This window comes from Mytilus trossulus, chromosome 13, assembly GCF_036588685.1.
Source record: "Mytilus trossulus isolate FHL-02 chromosome 13, PNRI_Mtr1.1.1.hap1, whole genome shotgun sequence".
Lineage (NCBI taxonomy): Eukaryota > Metazoa > Mollusca > Bivalvia > Mytilida > Mytilidae > Mytilus > Mytilus trossulus.
In genome coordinates this window covers 58,672,091-58,691,292 of record NC_086385.1, presented here as the reverse complement: position 1 = coordinate 58,691,292, position 19,202 = coordinate 58,672,091, and positions in this window count along the sequence as shown.

The window sequence follows — 19,202 nt, the reverse complement described above, 5'->3', positions numbered from 1 at the left end:
TCAATAAGAAACATCATAGAAACTCCATTGTATATGTCTAGAAACTTGCTCCACCAAAATAAATCCATCTTAATATACTTGGGTACACGTTTTGTAATATTTTGACCACCAAAAGTCCGCAACCAAACCAATAACCTTGAAACAAAAAGTCGCCCAGGGCGAACACATGAACTCACGAAATGAAGTTTACCGAGTAAAGATTGTAAATCTCTTAAAGAGCATTTCTCCTTTTGCAACCAACTTTTAACCAAACCAAGTATTTCCTCCAACCTATCCTTAGTAATAGATAGAGTACAACTTACTGTATCAAAGAGTATACCAAGAAAAACCATAGATGTAGATGGAGGAGTGGCCTTTTCTACAGATTCCTCTAAACCACAGTTGTCCAATACTTCACCCAAAATAGCATAAGCGTCAAAGGCCTTCTCTTGTACATCACAACCAGCTAGATCGTCAAGATAGTTAACAATTTGTAAATCATAGTGAGCATCTAAAATAAAACTAACAGCGTTAGTCACCCTTTGACAAATATATGCAGCTGACCTTAGTCCCATGGACAATACCCGATAAAAAAAAATATGATTTTCCCATGAAAATCCAACCAAATGCCAGTCACCAGGACAGATTGGGATTTGTCTATAAGCTCGCTTTAAGTCCCTCTTAAAACACAACGAACCAGAACCTTTTCTCCTTATCAACTCCACCAAAGAGTCAACTGAAGGATAAGAAACCTTGATAGGATTACCCAAATATCACGTAAATTTAACGTGTTGAACTGACCAGTAAACTTTTCGAAATGACTAGGAAATATTTATGAAAATTTACCTGAAGTGAACAGGTATTTCTGTTAACCAATCAAATGCGTATAAATTACGAACGATAAATTTTTGTACAAACAGGTAACGAGTAATGTCGAAAGGTAACGAGTAATGTCGAAAGCATCCGAGATGGAATTAAGTATTTTTAATTAATTAAAAATTTACCAATTGCGTTCCCATTGATAAAACTCAATGTTTACATGTAGTTTAAATCATGTTTTATCTACACACAGTCGATAGTCAATGTAGGCCTTGTGTAGGTTAAGTGTACACAAAACTAGGCATTTAGGACATTAGTTTTAACGTGTATGTATTTAAGGAGGAAACCTTTTTTGAGTAAAATTGATATTTGTGATAATTATTAGACTAAGTATAGTTCTTTTCAGAAATTGTTGTCTAAATTTTACAGATTTTTTTGGTTAAAAAAAATTCCCGTACTTTATTTACCCCTGATCAAGACTCAAAGCAGCATCATTGCCAATCCCATAAGGCAGCAACCAATTGATTTTCGGGGGGATTATAGTTGAGTATAAAACATAAAAGCAAGGGGTTGGGGTGAGCTATGGATTTTGTTTTGGCAGAAAAAAAATGTTTCCAGTTTTTGGCCCTGAAATTTTTCTTGTTTGTTTCACCCTCAGCTGCCACAATATATAATGCTAAAATTGATTTCGACTTGTCATCCAAATTTGTCCTGAAAAAAAATCAATAGCCAACGCCCCTCTACCCCCGCTCTTCCTCCCTCTTCCCCAAAAAAATGAAGTAAATAGTTGTTGCCTAATTCATTTGAAAAGGTCTTCCCGAATCGAATCGACTTACACATAAATATTCGCCACTGGTCTTTACTCAAACAACAATTCACGCATAAATGCATGACTAAACAAAGTGTTGGCTAAATGATATGTTTGTCTAGTATCTCAGATCCGTTAAATGACACTTCAAATAAAAAAATCGTTACCCTACTCCTTGGAGAAGAAATACCATTTGAAACAAACAGAAAAGATAAAAGTGTATAGTGATTCCTAATATCTCAATCCTTTTTTTCGGATGTAAGAACGCTGCTGCAGCTGACGTTTTCCAATGCATAATCGAGACATCTCTAATATATCCAAACTACTGCAAATTATGAAAATAGCTTTCATAAAGTAGCAACCACTTAACTTAAAAAGGGGGAGGGTTATTTTTTTTTATCTGAGTCAGATATTTTTTTTCGCGCGTACGTTTTTATTCCTTTTTTTCGATGGTGGTGATCAAATACATTTGTTCAATATTTAACACTATAACGTATGGGGAAACTCTTGATTCAGAATATTTTTTTATCATCTGTATGACCATTTTTTTATATTCAAATTGGGGATCGGAATATTTCCATTCCCACCCTACCCCCTTTTGAAGTCAAATGGTTGTTCCCTTACCGCTAGAAAAATTGTCCAAAATTTTTAAATTCAGTTCTTCGTAATGAACATTTAAATGACATATAGTTTACAAGTGGGAACAAATCTTATGTACAGGTAGCTAAACAAGGTGTATAGATGTGAACAAATGTAATGTGAAACCAGTGTACACTACACTAAACTAATTGTAAACATGTTTACTCTACACGGCGTTAGGTGTGAACACGGCCTAAATGACACTTGACAGATAATATTAATGTAAGACATAGTATTAGGAACACCAGGCTTATAATTAAGTTCCCAAGGTTATGACTTTTATGTCGATCTAAAGCTCATCGATGATCGCTAAAATACGAAATGTTTAAACGTCATAAGTAACTCATTTTATCAAATTTGATTTTAGTTGTTTTTTGTTTTTTCTTAATATTATATAGCGGTTACCAGAGAAGAAACATAACTATCTGTCCATGTCTGGCACTGTGAATGCGTTGTGATATAAAAAAAAATTGAAACAAATGCACTTGTCTGACTAATACTAGATATGAACATGTGGGCAAACTTCATTATTGATCAATATGATCATGTGACAGCATTATCACCATTGAACAGCAAAAAAATAACAGTTATTAAACAAAGATGTGGATTAGGGGTTTATGAAGAAAAGATGTCCGATTAATTGCAAATAATAAAATCGAAAATGGAAATGGGGAATGTGTCATGGAGACAACAACCCGACCATAGAAAAAACAACAGCAGAAGATCACTAACAGGTCTTCAATTTAGCGAGAAAATCCCGCACCAGGAGTCGTTCATACATTTGAATAATGGGTCTGCAAGAAGTAAAACAAAACAACTATTCTTGTAGAAGGAGTCAAAATTTAACAGAAATATAACATCTGTAATTGTACAACAATTATTGCTACTCATGGTTACATTAAAATTTCGTAAGCTAAATGTTTAAATATGAATTATTTTTAAAGAGAACACAAAACTACAAACATGAGAATATTTTGCTATATGCAAAACACCTTATTGTCATTATACATGTTATAATTCTACAAATCCCCCCCCCCCCCCCATAAGAATCCTCCAACTGATCATGTTGTGTACTCATTTATACGTTTTGTGAAAATGTAATTTTAACGAAATGAAATGTTTTGTTACTGTTCAAAATGTTATTCAATTATGATTGAAGTCCAATCCTTAAGATATAGGAATGGGAGTGGAAATGGTCAGGATAGGTTGTCATCACAAATTTACGAAAAAAAAATAGGTATTCCGTCTCGGACTCCGAAAAAAACAATCTTCAATTCCCGAGTCTCAATAGACATGATAGATGTAAATGTTCTCATTTCCCTAAACATCTTGATTTATTTGATGGTAAAAAATGTCATTCTGTCACTTATAATACATTTTACAGCTATTAAGTTAGATGAAAGCTTTAGCACTCCTTTTCTACGACTAAAAAACCCAACAGACATGGCTTCCTCTGGCTCACATTTTAACTCTTATCTTTTATTTGATTTAAAGGATTATCTCAGTACTAGAATCCATGACAAACGTGACGATTTGAGTTCTGAAATTATCAATTTCCCAAGCTCATGTAGCAATACACCTACTGCACCTACATATGAAATATACATTTCTCAACTTATTCAGCATTCAAAATCTTGCATCAGCTGCGCAGACTTACTAGAACGACACCAGTGTAAGAGAAAAATGTTGATGAACTAGGGGTATGTCACAAAACATCTAGTTTTTTGAAAAAAAATTAACAATAGCTTGTTAATAAATAATGTGTATCAACTATACACATAATACCAAACGGCCCTAGAGTATTATAGTGTTCTTATATATGTCATTGTAAATTATAAATAACTGTTGAGTATAGCTGACGTTGCTCGATACTTATACACCCAGTCATTATTTGTGTTTTTTATGTGAAAGTTCATTTTTGTATTCTTGTTTTCCGTATAATTCTAAGAATTGATTAACTTTACCTGTATTTAACCTTGACCAAAAACTGTATCATGAAGTGGGACAAACCGAAGAACAAACGGACAAACAAACGGACGGAAGAAAAGACGGACGCAAAGATCTAAAAACATAATGCCCATAAATGGGGCAATCCACAGTATAAAATTGAATATCAATTTTTTTTTATATATATGTAGGACTCAAATCTATAACGGGTTCTAAATCTATGGCAGATTCCTATTCTATGGTAAATGTGACGTTATAACACCAAACAACTCAAATCTATGGCAGATTTTTGTTTTTTTTCAAATCTATGGCAGATCTTGGGCAGAGAGTAACATATAACGTCACAATTGAATAACGCCATATTACATCTTCGCCGCCGCTTATGATGACGGAACCCAACGATTTGAACACCATTGAAGGTGAAGTTATTTTCCTGACAAACGGTGGTTTAAAGGAAGATGTGACCTACTATCCTGGAAGAGGGACAAGATGTGCGGTCAATGCCCGCAATGAATAAGGGCACCGCTATTTTCTGTATCGCATTTTTTTGAAAAGGAGTTTTGGTAGTAGTTGTCTACGGTCTTCGGCTGGCTAAGTTTAAAAATTGAAAGATCAAATTACCGGATACAATTTTGATTTAAATCCACATCAAATAAAAGAAGATGAATTAATGATATTGCTGAAATAAATATTATTTGAAATTACAAACTGTTCAGTGATTCATCGGATATAGGATGTATAAATAATGAGCCACGTCAAATGGATACCATCAGCAACAGACTGGTTTACACTAGTAATTGTGGGGCCCTTTATAGCTTTTGTTCGGTGTGAGCCAAGGCTCCGTGTTGAAGGCCGTACATTGACCTATAATGGTTTACTTTTATAAATTGTTATTTGGATGGAGTGGTCTCATTGTCACTCACACCACATTTTCTATAAACAGAATGAGTAACGGAATATCAACAATAGACCTCAGTTGTACACTTTCCGTAGATTTACCATTCTGGGTACAAATGTGGAGCAGGATCTGCTTTTCCTTCCGGAGCACCCGATATCACCCCTAGTTTTCGGTGGGATTGGTGTTGTTTATTCTTTAGTTTTCTATGTTGTGGTATGTGTTCTATTGTTTATTTGTTTGTCTTTTTAATTTTTAGCAATGGCGTTGTCAGTTTATTTTCGATTCATGAGTTTGCCTGTCCCTCTGGTATCTTTTGTCCCTCTTTTACATTATTTTTATTTAGACGTTGAGTTAATAAAACATCAACTTATCTCAAACGATATAACATGATTAGTGTATTAACAAACATTGCATTGATTTAATTCGAACCTCTTGTCAACTTTTAAAACACCAAGTTCCATGTTAGTATCACTTTTTTTCCGAATTCTGTTTTTTTTCAAATCATGCTCTGCAATAAAAAATGATATTACCAAACTGAAAGTCTCATTCTCTGATGTTATTTGATTTACATTAATTATGAATGATGAAGTATGTCATGTATATTTCTAGCTTTATTGGAATTGAACGCTTTTAAAATACTTGTTTGTTTTGTTTTGTCATTCTTTAAATTTAATTATGTATCAATGCTTTACAAGGGAGACCACTGTACATATGCACTTTGACCTCTTGTGACTCAATAAACGTTTCATTTTGTGTTTTAATGTGATAGTTTACCAATTTACCAATTTACTATAGTGCTGCAACTGACATCGAAAAGGACGTTAAGTTAACGAGTTTTATGGTCCAGAATAACACACGGCTGCAAATTGTTTTAAATGATAGAAAAATATCTATATTTTAATTTCCGTCGGGTCGAAAAAAGTTTCTATGGTCACATTTTTGTATTTTATACCTTTAATGGGGGTACCCCTCAATTTACGGTTTTCAGTAGTTACCTTAAAATCTAAAAATATGTTTTTTGGTTAAATTTCCCGCTATTTTCGTAAATATTTTCTATGCACATATCATAAAGGATCATCGGAAGGATGAAGACATAAATATAATACCATCTTCAAGTAAAACTTTCAAACTTAAAGTTGGCTGTTTTATAGGTAGAAATTCAACGCGCTTTTCTTTGAAAACGAGAAAACATATGATTCAAAAACAGTATTTGACATTTGAGATGACAAAACATATCATTGCGATGCTGCATGCAAATTTTGTTGGGCGATTTCCCAACAATTTTGTCAAAAACTCAAAAATAAAAAATCATTTTTACCTTTTTTAATTACGGAAATTTTATATCCGTCAATCAGATCCACCATTTATTTTTTCCTTCAAAATCAATTTGATAGTTTCGATGTGATTATGTAGATTTTGTAGGAGAAGTTAATTTATTTTTGAGTGATTTGAATATATATAGAAGTTCTTTCGTGTATTTTCTGTAAATAAGTTATGTTTTTGTGAATAAAATTTTGACTTTTAATAAAAGTAAACCAAATCCATCGGATAAGAGTTTTTTCCGAATAATGACATTTGATATTGTGTGAAAATACATTGTATGTCAATGTTTAACCTCAGAGCAATTAATATGCATGCAAATGGTCGGGGGAAAAGTACTATTGAAGTTTCGCAGAGATTTGGTGTGTGACAAGATGATGCTAAAACCAACTTCTTTTGATATTCTGCTTTACTTGGGCGAATCATCAGTGATGTTATTAGACTTGCACCAGAAGGCAAAATTGGTGTGTCACTAAATTAGAATGATTGATTGATTGTTGGTTGCTTAACGTCCAGTGGCAAATGCATCTTCAGGACGAGAACAAGTTAACAATAAAAACAATAGGTAGGTTTTGTCATAATAGAGGTCATTCGGTATGATGGTCGGGAAAATTTAGACTGCCACTGGAAATATGATGGTATATTGGATTGGGACAGAATTTGCCATTCCAACAGGCCACCTATGGACCCCTCAAAGAGTTGTTGCAAGGGTTTTAAACGTACAAAGAATTTGACACTCCCTTTACACGAGGCATCGGATTTAACGTCCCTATTCTGACTGGACGTGACTGCGAACTTGATACATTCCGCACAGCCAAACAGACGTCCCACTTCGTTTTACTGCCGGTCGGGAGAAGACCAAGTGACCATATTTCGTTGTCCCAGTCACCCTTGGGGAACTTTAAATTAGAACAGAAATCCATATATGTGATCAAACTTATCGATATGTATTCTCACAACCTGACACTTTTATACGATCTCGCGCTTAGTTTCTTCCTTGTAGTTTGGATATGAAAACAGTTTTTAGTGTAAAAGAAAACCTTTAAAAAAACAGAAAACTACATAAAACTGAGTCATCTTAACGTGTTGACAGTCTGTTAAGTTGTGCTTATTAATGTGAGTAATCATTTATGCGGTATGGGCTTTGCTCATTTTCGAAGGCCGTACGGTGACCTATAAATGTTAATGTCTGTGTCATTTTGGTCTTGTGTGGATAGTTGTCTCATTGGCAATCATACCACATCTTCTATTTTTTAATGTAACCAAGTACTTATTGAAGTGCACTTAAGAAAAACAGTTTCTGAAAAAATTAGAATTTAAACTTGCTAGCAAGTCAGTTCATTAATAACGACTGTTAGTGATATGATTTGTTCTTCCATAAGAGAAAGCATTTCTCATGTAGCACGACCCAATACATATACCGATCACTTTTACCCAAGATTGTCTCTGATGCTTACCAAACTGCCAGAACTAACTAGATATTGTGACACCTTACGATTCAGACACAGTGGGGCCAAGGGATATGAAATATAGAGTTTAACTAAATATAGGGGATGCTATATCTGCTGCCGGAAAATCAAAGTCTACGTAAAGACTTTCAGAATTACACCAAGGTGTGTCTGAAAATATCAAGGATACATTAAGAAAGGAACAACTACTTCACCCTGCCACCAGTGATGTCCTCGTTTTGGTATTTCTATGGAAATTATGCCCGCATAGCTTCTTAATAAATATAGGAAGATGTGGTACATGTATGAGTGCCAATGATACAACAAACCATTCAAGTCACAATTTATAACAGTAAACTATTCTAGGTCACGGTCTGGTTTTCAACACGGAGCATATGCTCAAAAGTTCATTTTTTAGTTAGTTGATGAAAAATAACACAAAGGCGCATTAAAACCGTATATTGTCCCTAAAGATAACAAACATTCGTAAATGTATGGCTATTACAAAATCAATTGTTTCTGTTGCAACATTCGCCCAATTACATTTGGGATTCGCAGTGCAGATATATCATGCATATGCATATGGGAATATGCTTTTGTGTTTCCTACGCAAAGGTAATATTTGACGAGTTTGACAGAATCATGACGGTATTACCGCTCCAGATAGCATTTGTACTCAAAAACTGTGTTTGCTTTAAGCAAATTATGTCCTGCGCCTTTTTAATGAATACGAGCTATTGTGTGTCGCTTTTAAAAGTTATATAAGGATAATGACTGATTTTGAATTACAACATTAGAAAATTGGCATTGCATTGTATGATTTTTCATCCTTCCTTTTAAACATTAATGAGTTAACTTTTTTACCAGGATTATCCCACTAAAAAAATGTTCATGAACCAAATTGGCTTTGTTTTTCAATCATTTTTTTTTAAACCTTACATTCGCCTCGGGTGTCTATAAAATTGAGAATGGAAATGGGGAATGTGCCAAAGAGACAACAAACAGTATTGTTTGTGTTATAACTGCTTTTTTTATACTTTGCAAATACACAATATGTATTTATCTATAACTAGATACTATTTTTTACAAAATACAGAACCTTTAAGGTGCAAAATTAAAAACACTGTTTTAGCGCTTGAATTTGTTTAAAGATAGAAAAAATATTGAAATAATTTGATAAACTGGTGTTTTGTAGTTTAGAAAATAATTCTGTAATATACTATAATGAAAAACTATACACAATATGAAAGTTAATGGATGTAAAAAGGTCAAGGCCACTTCTTCTTTTGCTATGTCTTAAATGGAAAAAAATCAGAAGGTTCCAAATCAACGCCATTTTGTAATGGCAGCTCTTCATATAAATTTGTCGTTTTAACATCGTTTATAACATATGCTTATGATCGAATTGTTTTTGTAGCATTCTATTGAGTAAATATCAGAATATTTCTTCCTTTTGTCCTTGAGGTTGAAATATTGATATTTCTAGGTTTGACCTTTGACCTCAATTTCACAAAATTGTGACCACTCTGGAATTTTACGACCCAACTTGTCTTATTGTACACGTTTTCCTCTTTCCATCGATATATAATTTAGGTGTGTGTTCTTCCAGACCATTAAAATTTTAAAAAATGACCTCTGGTTGCAGTACTACTAGTGCTCCTACTATTTGCCGAACATCTAAAAATAAAGAACAGGAAATTATCAGTATTAAAAGGTTTAATTTTGAATGAATAAGACTGCAGACTAACACGCGTACTGTAGATATAAATGTAATCTTTATTTTTAAATGCAAATTTTGTTATAATGACTAGGATCTGACAGAAAAGGGGAAGGATACCAAACGGACATTCAAACCCACAAATTGAAAATAAACTGTCAACGACGACATGGCTTTAAAGAAAAAGTCAAACAAACAACAGTTCTTAAAACGCGATATAGAAAAACACTAAAGACCGAGTAACATGAGCATACCAAAATCTAGGGATAATCGCATGTGCTCCGGAAGGGTAAGCATATCCTCCTCCACATGTGTGGCATCTATTGTTGTGCTCAAACCTAATGATAATTGCGCCCACCAATGAAAATTCTTTTTTTTTTTGAAAGGATTCAAAATATGACAATTCATACGATAAACTACTAATTGCAATATCAATACTAATAGTTTCAGGCATTGGTTATAAATTGAAAACGTGTATGAAGTAAGATTTTTATTTCAATATTTTTGAAGAAATATACTTAGTTTTATGGCCATGAATTTAGTTGAAATTGAAATTTCTCCTACTACCATGTCAATTATATTGATAAAATCAGAAACTTGATAGATTTGTTTTCAAATGCTTGTAGATTAGCGGTTTGGTTAGCTTGCGTGTGTTGCTTGTATAAATGTTTGCTCAAGCATTGTTATTAATTTTCTCATTATGCATTACACTTAAAATGTGTTAAGTAAAATGCAGATTACAATGCAAATAAGCTGAATTCCCACCTATCTATATATAAGCATCTCAACCAAACTTTTAAACAACGAACATTAGGGAAATAGCCCTTAATTGGTGTGTAGTAGTCTCTTGCATGATTTATGTTGCTAGAGAGAATTATTTTGCCAATTCTACATATTAAACGAGAAGACCTCATTTTGTGTGTCGCTTTTCTTCCTTCCACGATAAGTTAGTAAATCATTCCTCTATGTTGTAAACATGTAGGTACCATGTATAGTCGCATTTGTCATCCATGATTGAGTTATTTTTGAAGAAACACGAAACAAAAGAAGTCCGGATATTTATTTCGTCATCGGACTGACTTTTAGTCATAGAAAAAGACTTCCGGTTTGAAAACATGCACAAGTTCAACCAATCGTATGATTGATAACAAAAATGAAAAATAAATAAGCCAATCAGAGCGTTCTCCATATCATGGTGTTTAGATCGCAAGAACCACAACTTTTATACCTTCTTAGAGAGAACAATTATATTCGCGTTTATCCACATGTAAAGTACGATTATACTAATTAAATATATTGAGACACTCTGTATTCTCTCTACTGTTTTCTTTGAAGTGTTTACTATTTAAGAGGTCATACCAGTTGCATATATATTAAAACCTATAAGTAAAACATGTGGAAACAAAAATGTGTCCATATATAGTACATGGATGCCACATCGTCACTATATTTACTATTTAACTCATCATAGATACCAGTATTTTAATTTTATATTTACGCCAGACGCGCGTTTCGTCTACAATATATCAGTGAATGTCCTGTGAAGGGAAGACAGGCGCATCGTTTGCGTAAGACTTCAAAAGGTGCTATGTTCAATTTTGTCGAAAGGAACTAAAAAAAAATCAACTGTCAGACAAGAACGCGAAAAACCAAAAAAAAAAAACCCAACATATCAGAGTCAGTTAAAACTTATTTTCAAAATCTAGTCATATAAAGTCATAATTTCCCCATCCGAATAAAAGAGTTTGTAAAATGTGTTATGTAAATACTGATAAAAAGAATGCTGATTACTGAGAGAGGCAGGAATGTCGCTGTGACAACTGTACGTAGTGTCGGTCATCACTTTTCCACTATAAGTCGTTTAGAGAATAAAAATCAGGTAATACACGATATAAAAGACTATCCGAGATCAAAAAGACCCCCTATGCCACCTGCTAGGGAAAATCAAGCATGATGAAGCTTAGTCAGAAAGAAACCCATGGCATACAATACAATCCTGAAAAGAGAGGGGTGGGCATACAGGAGCCTTTTAACAATAATTGTTCGAGATTGAATCATCTCTACTGGTTATTGTGCGATAAGACCATTTCAGGTACGTTTGCTTACGAACAGACACACAGTTATCCGTATCCAATGTAGTGCAGAGCTGGCCAAAATTGGAAATAAGCATCGTGGAGGACGATCCATTGTTCAAATGGAATTCTGTTTATCTTCCTTGGTCCAATCATAGCCCGGATTTGAACCATATCAAGGATGTATGGGACACTATTGGGTGTAATTTGCACAAAAGGACACCCCAGTCCAAACACGTGATGAAATAAACAATGCCCTTCATCAGAAATGGTTGCTGTTACCTAAGCAACAAATTAGTCGATTTATGGCAGAAATCATAAGACGTTAAGTGGCGGTTGACCGTTTAAATGGAGACTGCGCACAAAGTACTATTTCTTTGGCGTATAACGATTAACCGTGATGTGAACAATCATCTTAAGATTAATTTTGAAATGTCTGACATTGTAAAGTTCGACTACAGTGAAAGTTGTAAAATGCAGTTTTTTGAACAAAAAACACCTCATTTTGTTTTTAGAATTGTGGTTAGATAAATAATTTTTTTTTTCAAACATTTTTTGTTCGTTAAAATGCCAATGTTTTCATTAACTGTGTTTCAATATTATTTTACAAATATTTTATCATATTCCATCCAAAATAAAGGCTGATTATTCAAGTTTTACAAAACTAATATTTTGCAATACTTTTTTCCATGTGTATATATAAAAAAAGAAACATTACTTTGCTTTTTAATTAAAATATATTTAATATATTAGTTTGTAATATTTTCACGATTAAAACTAATGACCTGAATAATCTATTCATGATCATTTAGTTTTTTCTTTTAAAGTCGAAGATAACTTTACGCCATTTTCCGATTTCAAACAAATACGCATTTTTTCAACCATTTACCTTTATATAGATGGAACTGAGTTGTCCTTTTGATCATTAAATGTATCGAGCACTGTTCAATGTCTCTAGAATGACTTTGAAAGGCGCTAAAGACTCGTCTTAGAGATACTGGTACAACATTTTAACGTCCCCGAGGTTGCAACTCACGTGAAACGAAGTTATGTGAAGATTGGCAAATCCACATTATTCATCTCCGTAATCGATTTGGAGAAACTCATGGAAGAAACAAAAATAGGCTATATGCGCAAACAGTTTGTAACCGACTTCATCTGGGCAGCCTAAGAGCTCGTCGTTCGTTGAAGTAAACTATCCTTACGCAGAATCGAAGGATGTCGCGAGTTAAATGGAGAGGGTACGGATTCAATTACATAGACTAACATGGAGACTAATCCTTTTTACCGCTGAATCGAAATTCAACTTGACATTTATCGATGGCAGAGACATGGTCTGCCGCAGGTACAAGGCATGCTTTTTGATGCGTGCGTACAGGAAACAATTTGGCTTTAGGTCTGACAATTAGTGAAGGAAACCTAAATGCAAAAAGGGTATAGGAACGAAATTCTGGCTCCACTAGTTCTCCCGTTTCTCCGAAGGCATCGTTAAACTACATTTTTAACAGAAAACGCCCGTTGTAAACACATTTTAATGAATTTTGAAGAATAATCGCATTCGAGTGTTGCCGTGGCCAGTATTGTCTTCAGATTATCGCCAATGGGACATCTTTGGGACGAACTTGGACGACTCACCAAAAAGAGCCCAAATCCATCGGAAACGGTCATCCAACTTGAATAACACTTTTCAGGGAAAGCAACAACAGAAAGGGTCATTGATAAAAAGGACGATCAAGAATAGTTTCTTCAGATACTGGAACATGAATGACCAGAATATCACCATCCTGAAAGCTCTGAGGGCCATTTCGGATGCTGTAATGAAATGTTGGTTCATTCAAAAGCACGTCTGAAACGGATATAAAATGGATGCAAATAAAATATGATGCAGCAATAAAAGAACGTGAAAATAAAATAATGAACAAGCTGGACAAGTATGACCACAAATTCAAACATGCAGAACCATTGATTTGTTAACTTCACGAAAATAAAACGGCAGCTGAGATCCAGGTAATGAATGTTTGGTAAGCAAAACAAGAAGAACAAGAAAGAGAAATTGAATAGATTCGAATTCACGGAGTGAGATGTGTTGAGACAAATTAGAGTAGATATTGAAACCTTAAAAATTGAGGGTAATACGTTGCATCATACTCATACCTCTCGTAAATACCACACACATGGCGTTTACTATGTGCCGCACTCAATGTAATGTCACGTCACTTTGACATCTTTCTATGATTAATACATCTCTCACATATTTAAGAAGTCCTTTATTTCTATTTTAAGAAAGGAAAAGTAATACAAAGCTAAAAGCCATTTGTTCCGGAAATGAACGAGCACTTACAAGACTTTAGAAGAATTTTGAATACATAACTGGATAGTTTCGATATAAAAATTGAGAAATTTTAGATTCATACTCACAAAAAAATGACATTTATATAGGTCATCATGATAAACTTGCAGACTATTGCTCGTATAAAAAGGTGTTGGAAGAGATTTAGCAAACAAATCAGTAAATGTTCGTTAAGATTAAGAAATCCGTCAAATTAGATTTTTTTTATTCAATCCTTACAATCATCTAGTTATAACTTACCCGTCAATACTATCGTTTTTTTTAAGGTAGCCATGTTACTGCCTCTAATACACCGATACATATCATAATTTCACCTACAGACAATGTGTACCCGCAAGTCACTCCTCTCAATAGCACCGGCACGCCAATTAAATAGATGCACGTTGACATCTCTTGTTTAATAGAATGCAGCATATATTCATAGTAGTTACTCTGATTTATCAGAGAAAACCGCTGAATCATTGGTTACAAGTAGTAACCTTTACATTCTCATAACCTTTACAGTCTTGGAGAATCATCAAGAATATAGACCTTCTAGAGATGTTAGTTTAAGCATAGTTATTTCGGAAACAAGTTATTATGAGTTAAATTACTAGTAATCATACCCCTTTTTACTTTTATTGTGCGAGTGCTGCCTTGTAGCGCCATTAGCCTGCTCTTTTTTGGAAGCTAACAAGTTGTCTTTTACGTGCAAGTGGTATGGCTCTCTTTTAACACGTGATCAGTCGCGTATCCTTTCGACAGACTATCGTTGTTCATGAAGATAATACTCGCAAATGGTGTGAATGAAGAGCCTAAAATTTGGTCCCTGAAATTGTCTCCCAGAAACAGAGATGGACCCACGAACCTTTGTGTTTGAAAATAGAGGTTGTGACTCCATGTCTTATTGTTTGAACCAAATGCAAGAAATAAATGACTGAGAATACCTTTCCATTCCTCCAAGAGATCATTTACATCACCCCAATTATACGACTATAGATGCGATACGCGGTATTCAGAAGTTCGGGAACCCTGTTTTTCCTCATTGTTAAAATTCTGGAATTGGTAATCACGCGGAACTGACCCTGCTGTATAATTAGTATGTCTGCATACAAGTTACACTTCACCTTATTATCTTTCATATTTCTTATAAGTTGCGGCCACATGTCCTAGGTCGGTCTCTGTTTGGTGGTGTTTTTGTTTGTTAATGAGATCATCTAAAGTACCAATCACGCAAGTGCGAATATATTTGACTTTAAAGTATTAGTTCATCTTCCCAATCATGGTATGATCTCAGTGGTCGAGAAAAACTCGAGTTTCCTCAAATCTTAAGGGATCGACATCAACGCAGTGTATTATGCATAGTACTTTGATCTCTTTGTTGTTGAATTCGGTAATCTTTTCCGTCCATAGTTTTATGAAAAAGCTTGACTTGAATATGGTATGAAAAGCAACCTGGATCATCACAACTTCTTGGTCTTGGGCGGCACTTAGTCATATTGGCAAGTAAAACATAAATGATGCGAAGAATAAACGTGAATTCTTTATTCTGTTGAAACAGAACTGTAATCAAAGTTTCACTCAAACGAACAACGATCAAGCATCGTTTCTCGAATTTACGTCGAGTTTGTTAAACGGCTGACTAGATGAAGTCGGTTATATAGTGCATAGATAACAACCTATGTTCTTTAACTCATATAGTTGCGAGTCGTTGTATTCTTATGTTGCAATAGGAGAGTGACTTATTTCAAAAAGACGCTTAGTTAACAACCCTAATGGACCCATCTTACGCACGGCTGTATTATATATACACATGGAAAAAGTATTGCAACACCTTGATTTTTTAAAACTTGAAAAATCAGCCTTTTTTTAGGATGAAATATAAAAAAATATGTGAAGGATATTATTGAAACATAGTTTATAATAACATTGGCAACCACAATTTGAATAACAAAATGTAGTGTTTTTTTGTACAAAAAATGCATTTTTCAACTTTTACTGTAGTAGTTGAACTTTACAATGTCAGGTATTTCAAAATAATCTTCAGATGACTGTTCGCATCATGGTTGGTCGTCATACGCCAAAGAATTAGTACTTTGTGCGCAGCCTCCAATCAAACGAATTACCGCAACTCAACGTCTTTTGATTCCTGCCATAAATCGGCTAATATGTTGTTAAGGTAGCAGCAACCATTTCTGATGAAGGACATTGTTTATTTCATGATGTGTTTGAACTGGTGTGACCTTTTGTGCACTTTCCGCCCAAAAGTGTCCCAAATATGCTCGATATGGTTCAAATCCGAGCCACATTCGGGCCAAGGAAGATGAACCGAATTCCATTTGAACATTGGATCTTCCTCCACGATGCTAATTTCCAATTTTGGCGAGCTCTGCACTACATTTGATACGGATAACTGTGTGTCTGTTCGTAAGCAAACGTCCCTGAAATGGTCTTATCGCACAATAACCAGTAGAGATGATTCAATCTCGAACAATTATTGTTAAAAGGCTCCTGTATGCCCACCTCTCTCTTTTCAGGATTGTATTGTATGCCATGGGTTTCTTTCTGACTAAGCTTCATCATGCTTGATTTTCCCTAGCAGGTGGTATAGGGGGTCTTTTTGAGCTCGGATAGTCTTTTATATCGTGTATTGCCTAATTTTTATTCTCTAAACGACTTATAGTGGAAAAGTAATGAACGACAATACGTGCAATTGTCACAGCAACATTCCTGTCTCTCTCATGCTGATAATCTGCCATCTTGCTGCGGTTATGAGTTGTGGAGGACCTATTTCATGGTGTCAATCACATAACTTTATAAACTTGGTAATTTAAAATGTTGAAAACATTGAGGATGAAACACATGTTTTGCTGTGTACGGGTACAGGAGCTGCATGTGCAGATAGGAACTTATCGAGTCGAAAATTATTGATCAAACTCAGGTGATATTTAAATAGTGTTTAACTAGTTCTATTTTAACAAATTATATCATAAAAAAATAAAGAGTGTTTTTTTAATTTCAATTCCAATTTGGTTATATACCAGCTGCCAATCGCACTAAAGTTCTTTTTATCTTCGTCCTTTTCTTTTCGACATACCCTTGAAAAAGAAAATCAGCCAGTAATCGGCATTTTTTTATCAGTATTTTCGTAACACATTTTACAAACTCTTTTGTCATTAAAAGTGTTTAGGTCCTTTCGACAAAATTGAACATAACATTATTCTTACTGCATTTGTATAAACTTCACGATTATAATTATATTTTTTAAAACCGGTTTTTTTCTAAAGTGAATTTTGATCAATATTTTCGAAGGGTTAAATATTTCTCAGTCATGTCCTGCCATGGCTTTGTTTAAATTTGTTTGTTAGCTTTTTGTTTATGAATTTGTGTCTCTAATATTTAATTAACTTTGCATTTGTATTCAGATATTGCAGATCAAATATATTCGTTCATTGTGTAATCATACGTTTTTTGATTGAGTTAAGTCTGCCAATTGATATTCTATCGTGTGTTTTTCTATGTTGTGATGTTATGCTATTGTCTCAGAAAAAGGGAGAAGGTTTGGATCCATTAAAACGTTTGATCCCGCTACAAATGTTTGCACCTGTCCTAAGTCAGGAATCTGATGTACAGTAGTTGTCGTTTGTTTATGTAATATATACGTGTTTCTCGTTTCTCGTTTGTTTATATAGATTAGACCGTTGGTTTTCCCGTTTGAATGGTTTTACACTAGTAATGTTGGGGCCATTTATAGCTTGTTGTTCGGTGTGAGCCAAGGCTCCGTGTTGAAGGCCGTACTTTAACCTATAATGGTTTACTTTTTAAATTGTTATTTTGATGGAGAGTTGTCTCATTGGCACTCACACCACATCTTCCTTTATCTATAGCACCCTTTACAGTCTTACGAAAACGATGCACCTGTTTTCCCTTCACAGGACATTCACTGATATATTGTAGACGAAATGCGCGTCTGGCGTAAATATAAAATTTAAATACTGGTATCTATGATGAGTTAAAACTTAAAATGCAACCACTGAGTCGATGCCATTGCTGGTAGAGATTTATTTCCCCGAGGGTATCACCAGCCCAGTAGTCAGCACTTGTGTTGACTTGGCTTATCATTGATATAATCTTATAAATTAATACCGTTTTGAATTTTTGAAAAAGCTAAGGTTTTTCTACACCAGGAATAGACTGCCTTACCTGTATTTGGCAAAACTACTAGGAATGTTATGTTCTCAATGTTCTTCAACTTCGTCCTTTACTTTGGCCTTTCAATCATTATTTTGATTCGAGCGTCACTAATGAGTCTTTGTAGATGGGATAACATCCCTAATGCGCCTTGAAATGAGGAACTCAAAAGTCACGTGTAAAGAAAAAATCTCTGTGTAGTGATATTGGACATGTTTCTATTTTTAACAAATGACTGAACTTAATTATTTGTAGTGATTAGGAAAGTAGAGGAACATAGAATAAATGTGTAAAAACTATGGAGCTATTGAATGTGTTCAAAGTATTAAATTTTCATAGAACTTATTGTGTTAAAAAGGGGATATTTTACCACAAGGAGCCGCATCACAAAAGGATGTTCGGGGTTTGCTAATTTACGGAAAAAGTTATCTCACTTAGTACCACGAAAATTTAACCACATATGTGAAAATGTCACAGCTTCGAAACGAGCTATCATACATATCCAAGTTTACGATATGGACTGAGCTACATGAAAAAACGTTACCATTATCGCCTATGGAAAAACAATTAAAAATATTGAGCCAGATGAAACGCGCGTCTGGTATTTATGATGATTTTTTTTGTGTTATGTCGCTACTGGCTGACCCCCTAATTTTTTGCCTTTTTTTTAAATTTTGAGCTCTAGTTTCAGATTTTTGAACATAGTGCCCTCGATACCTAGCGTAAAAGAAGCGCCTGTTTCTCCTCTACAAGACCTATATAGTCATACCCCGTGATACCCCTCATTATTTGTCTTTAGAAGTCCTGGAATACATGTAGGCCGACCATACCCCCATTTTTTTTTACATTTTTTTCGAATTTGAGCTCTAGTTTCAGATTTTTGAACATAGCGCCCTTCGAAACCTAGTGCAAAAGAAGCGCCTGTTTCTCTTCTACAAGACCTATATAGTCATACCCCGTGACACCCCTCATTATTTTTCTCTAGAACTCCTGGAATAGGCCGACCCTACCCCCATTTTGTGGACATTTTTTTCG